This window comes from Gopherus evgoodei, unplaced genomic scaffold, assembly GCF_007399415.2.
Source record: "Gopherus evgoodei ecotype Sinaloan lineage unplaced genomic scaffold, rGopEvg1_v1.p scaffold_35_arrow_ctg1, whole genome shotgun sequence".
NCBI classification, from domain to species: domain Eukaryota; kingdom Metazoa; phylum Chordata; order Testudines; family Testudinidae; genus Gopherus; species Gopherus evgoodei.
The window spans coordinates 494444-500225 of NW_022060027.1; the positions used below are offsets into that span (position 1 = coordinate 494444).

A 5782-nucleotide genomic window follows, 5' to 3' on the forward strand; every position below is an offset into this window, starting at 1 on the left:
AATTCGATCCAGAGAAAATGACCTCATTTCAATCTCCTTTAGAACAATAGAACACCATTTGCTTAGCTTTTCTCTTCCAGTAGTTGTGAGAGAAGCTCCAAACCAGGGGGAAACAGTGCCTGTTCTCTTGACCCATCAATTTTTTGTCTTCCTTCATTCCAAGCCATTTTCTTAAATATATCTGTATTTCCCACACTTTAATGAAACTTTAGGGTCATCACTTAATTGCCACACAACTGTACTTATGAAGTGAAGTGAAACAACATTTTTTGAATATTCTTGCAGAAGAGTTTTGCTTTCTGACCTGGAATTGAACAGGGGCTACCCATAGGGGACAATTCTACTCCATTTTCTTGACTCATCCGAAGTGCGTGATGCCCTTTGTTTTCCTGTTCTTCAAACACCTGTCAGGGATGGCCTAGGGAGACTTGGTCCTGACTCTCAGGGTCCCTCCCTGCCCTACCTTTCTATATGATTCTCTTGTGTGAGTTTGTGCTGTGTCGTTGTTCCACACTGAGCTGCTTTGCACAGTGTCACTTTGCACTCTGATGCATTGTTTCATGTTGTATGGTTTTTGAACTAGCTTGTGTTTCGTTGGTTTGAGTTGTGCTCTTTTGCAGTGCGTCATTTTGCCCTATGGGGCGTTCATTTACATGGTGCTGAATTGTCGGGCTTTGCACTCCTACGTGTTGTCACTTTGTGCTGTGGAATGTCATTTCACGCTGAATTGTTAGATGTTAGATTGAGGTGTTTCCACTTTTGTTGTTGTTTATATTGTATTGCAATGGCATCGAATTATAGAGCTGCACGGCTGCAAAGGACCTGGAGAGGTCATGAAATCCAGCCCTCTCTGGTGAGGCAGGGCCAAGCAGAGACGATGCATTGGGGGCCATGTGGGGTCAAGTGCCCACAGCAGTCAGCCCAGGCAGGGAGCAGAAGGAGGGAAGCAGAGCCAGAGCAGGTTGTCTATGGGACCAAGTATATGCAGAGTATCCTTGACAGAGGTTTGTTCAACCTGTTCTTAAAAATCTCCGAGGACAGAGACTCCACAGACACCCTTGGGAGCCTATTCCAGAGCTTAACTACCCTCAGAGTTAGAAAGCTGTTCCCAACATCTAACGTGCAGATTAAGCCCATTGCTTCTTGTCCTACTGTCAGTGGACATGGAGAACAATTGATCATTGTCCTATTTATAATGAGCAAACTTTTCTCTTTGCAGACATCCGTAAAATGGTTCATTACCTCTTCCTGCCTGGGGTAGAATGGAAGAGGAGAAAATACTCTCTTAACAGAGGATGCAAATGTCAATTTGGTCTCTCTTCATGTTTTACTGAAGCTCAAAGAGAGGAAGAAACATGACCTGCCAAAGAGCATAGAGAGTTTGTTTCATTTTGATCTGTGACTATTAGCAGAAGAGTGACACCTAAGGGCTGTCGCTACCACCCTCTACGGGGCTTGGATTTATGATGATGGGATTAAGAGCATCATGCTCTACCAACTGAGCTAGCTAGATTTAAAGTCAGTCAACTGCCCAGTCGCAGTGTAGAAGGAGCCTGAGGGTGTTTATTTGTGAGTTGAGGTTCCCTGTATGACATTTGCCTTCTTTCCTGGTTTGTTATGTCTCCAGCGAGCAAACCGGAGCTGTCACAAGGCTGGTTAGATGCTGCTTTCTAGACCAGAGAGCTGGAGTTGATTTAGCATGCTGCTGCCATCAGCTGGTCAGAATAACCAGGGTGGGAGGGTGGAATTTAGGATTCTCCCACCAAGGGGAGGTGCTGTTGGACTCATCTAGTGGGGGAGAGTCTGAGTCTGAGTTCCCCACGTGCCACACACACATTTTCACAGGGCATCAGGTCCCCTGGGGAAAAACTCAAAAGAAGCTCAGGCTCAGGAGTGTCAGTGAAGGGAATCACTGTTTACCTTAAGAGGTGGGTGAGGGAAACCTGCAGGTGCTTAGATCCCTCCAGCGCCTGATAGAACCATTTGTGGGGAATGTCTGGGGAAGCCGAGGAGGACAAGGAGACGGGAAAGGGCCTTGCAGCTGTTGTGCAATCACCATGCTCCCAGCAGAAGGGTCCAGGGGGCTCAGCACTCGGAACTCACAAGATGGCAAAGCTCAGAGCCCCATTACACAGAGTGAGAATGTGATCAGCTCACACCAAGGGGTAGCAATACCCCTGCCTTAGTCTCTGTGCCAGAGCTCCTATCAGCTCAGTTTTTCCCACAAGAGTTGGCTGCTGAGAGAGTTGCGATGGGGTAAATGAAGGCAGAGGAGGATTGTTCCTCATGGGTTTTTTTTGTGTGGCTCTGTGGTCCTGCTGGAGGAAGCATCATTTGAGTTTGTTTCAGTGACTTGGGTTGGGCTCAGATTGTGCCCCTAAGCACAGGGATTCCTGCACTCTCCTACTAGCCCCTCAGGCAGTGGACAATGGAGCGGTTTCAGAAAGTGGATAGAAAGTAGCCTAAGAAAGTGTAGCATAAGTGAGAAGAAAAAGTATGCCATCAGATCCCTGGTGGTCTAGTGGTTAGGATTTGGCATTTTTCACTGCTAAGGCCTGGGTTCAATTCCCAGTCAGGGAAAAGAGGCTTTAAACCAAAAAAGCTTCAGTTATTCTTCACTTGCAATGTAAACAGATATGTGTGTTTTCCCTGATTCCCCCATCTTCCCAGTGTCTCCATGGCAGGGCTGGCTCCAGGCCCCAGCACAGCAAGCAGTTTCCTGGGGTGGCCAATGGAATGGGGAGGCTTCTGTGGCAATTTGGCACTCTCAGTCCGTCTTGGAGGGAAGGGCTTGCCACCAAAAGCGGCAGAGGTAGAGCTGCTGTTGATTGCAGCTTTTTTATTTTTTTTTTCCGCTTGGGGTGGCAAAAACACTGGAACTGGCCCCGCTCCATGGAAGACAATTTGATAAATCCCAGATGAGTGGAGTTAAATCAGTTCTCAGCCTGAGTCCTTAGGTCTTAATCCTGAGGATATTGTCCCATCATGGGGCCATTTCCCTCCTCTCTTTCATACAGAAGCACAATTTTCCTTGCACAGCCACAGGAACAGCAAGATCTTTCTCTGTCCCTTGTGCAAAGCAGGGGGACAAATTCCATGGAAAAATTGGAGAAGCAGGGCACATCCAGCCCTGGGCACATCCAGCCCTGGCTGTGAGGTGTTCCCTCCCCTCTTTTTTTATGCTCCTGTTGTTATTTCATGGATTGTCTGGGATGGGGGAAAAGCTGAGTTCACTCCAGGTGGAGGGTAAAAAGACCCTCAAAATCTCAGGACCCAACCCCTGCTACCAAGATGCTGGGGATTTCAGTAGGAAAGGGACTGTGTGAATTGTCAAGGTGGAGAATGAATAACAATCTACAACTAGATCCACCTCATTAACCACTGACACAGGCTAATCCCGCTGCAGCTAGAAGGGAAACTGGGAGTGATTCTTTGCTGTTCAGCCTTGGAAACAGTGACCCAACTGCACCGCAGTGAATGTGCTGGGGAAAGCTGGACTTCACGAGCAGGTGGAAAGAGCAGATCCTAGAAATACCGGGAGCTTCCCACACCACTGCTGCCACCAGGGTCAGGTGTTGAGCAACTCACAGCACCCCACCCCTCCCATTACCTTCCAGCAGGAGGTGGCCGCACCCCCCACCCAATGCGGGGGAGAGGGCTGAGTGTATCTCTGCACCCTGAGTCCAGGTCACCCACTCTCTCTGCCCCACACATTGAATCTGGCCCTGCTGAAAAATGACCCTAAGAACCAGCAGCCTCCAGGACAGCAGGTTTGGCCCTCAGAGCAGGGAATGTGTCCCCCATGCTGCTCTTAGGCCACTGGATGCTCTGGAAATAGGACAGCTTTGAGTATAACCTACAGCCCATCTGGGGATGTAGCTCAGTGGTAGAGCACATGCTTTGCATGTATGAGGCTTTGTGTTCAACTCCCAACGTTTCCAGGTTCTTCCTTTCACTTTGCTCATGCCCAGCTACGATGTCTCCCTGCAGGAGTTTTAATCCTGCTGAGTGAGGGGCAAGAGCCAACTGAATGCAAGGTCTAGGTAGGAGGGTTTCTGCTCCTAAGTCACCTTGGTACATTTAAGATTCCCATATGCTGTGCTGTTTGAGACAATGGTAGATGAGAAGGGCGAATCTTCCAGTACTGGAGGGAAAGGTCCCATCTGCACAGACTGAGAGGCAAGGAAAAGAGGGGCAGTCAGTGCTCAGAGAGGAGAGAGGTCAGTGATTTACACCCACCAGGGGACACTGTCTTTTTGAGTATCACAGGGGTAGCTGTGTTAGTCAGGATCTAAAAAAAGAGACAGAGTCCTGTGGCACCTTATAGACTAACAGACATCCAGGAGCATAAGCTTTCATTGGTGAATCGCCACTTCATCAGATGAATGCAGTGGGAATTTTGTGCCTGCCTAGCCAACTACAAAAGCAGTTTCTCCTCCCTTGGTGTTCACACCTCAGCTGCTAGAAGAGGGCCTCATCCTCTCTGATTGAACTAACCTCTTTATCTCTAGACTGATTGTTGCCTGCATATTTATACCTGCCCCTGGAAATTTCCACTACATTCATCTGACGAAGTGGGGATTCACCCACGAAAGCTTATGCTCCAATATGTCTGTTTCTCTGTAAGGTGCCACAGGACTCTTTGTCTTTTTGAGGCAAGTGCAGTTTGCTTCAGATGGTGCTGACTATGGATAGAAAAAAGGCTGGAGTCAATGACAGACGAGACCACAGAAGGGGAAGGGGAATGGCAGCCCCACAGAAGGTCCTGGGTGCACAGAAGCCCCAGTTATTGCACCCTGGTCTGTCATAGAGAGAGAAAAGACACAGAGGGACCCAGCCCCCCAACAGTGATCCCATGGACAAGAACCTGGTTGTTAGTGGGGTGAAGGTTCCCTCTGGTCAAAGTGGAGCTGAAATCCCTCAGTGTCCTGGAATTTAAGCAATGGAAGCTTCAAACCCTGCACGGGTGTGGGCTGAGGTGCATCAGCAGAAGGTTGGGCTGGACAGGGGTGGCAGGTTTTTATAATTTTTAGTGGTGCCCAGAATGGGACCAAGTCCTCCCGCACCCCACAAACACACCTGCCTAAAGCTCTGGGAGGGAGTTTGGGTGTGGGAGGGAGAAGGGTTGGAGTCTGGGAAAGAGTTTGGGGGCAAGGTCTGGGGTCAGTCAGGGGGTTGTGCTGCAGGAGGGTGTGCAGGGGGCAGGTGCTTGGAGGGAGTTTGGGTGCAGGTGTGGGGTCTGGGTTGGGGTTGGGGGTGCAGGAGAGGGTGAGGGGTGCAGCATTTACTTCGGGCATCTCCAGAAAGCAACCTGCACCCCTTTCTGGCAGCAGCCCCTAAGCAGGAGGGCTGGGGGCTTCTCTGAGCATGGCTGCCCAAAGACTCCACCCATTGGCACAGTTGGCAGAGTTGGCACTTGGGATGGGGGCAGCACGTGGAGACCACCACCCCCACCCCAGGGGCCGCAGAGACATACCAGCCGCTTCCGGGAGTGGTGTGCCACATCGAGCAAGGGTGGGCAGGATGCCGCCTTAGTTCCTTTGTGCTGCTGCTGGTGGTGGCAGGGGTCCCCGGGCCAGGGCCGGCGCTTTCATTTTGGTGACGTAGGCAGTCGCCAAGGATGCCAGGATTATGAGGGGGTGGCATTTTGCCGGGGGAACGGCAGGCGACTCCGGTTGACCTGCCGCAGGCGTGCCTGGGGAGGGTCCGCTGGTCCCGCGGCTCCGGTGGAGCATCCACAGGCACGCCTGCGGCAGGTCCATCGGAACTGCGGAACCAGCGG

At 50.7% G+C, this 5782-nt stretch overlaps 1 non-coding gene across 1 annotated transcript; it reads left to right on the forward strand.

Annotated features, from left to right (window-relative positions):
• Positions 1-2507: 2507 nt before the first annotated feature.
• Positions 2508-2580, forward strand: TRNAK-UUU. The gene has a single exon. It is a non-coding gene; the product is annotated as a tRNA-Lys (tRNA).
• The last annotated feature ends 3202 nt before the right edge of the window (positions 2581-5782 follow it).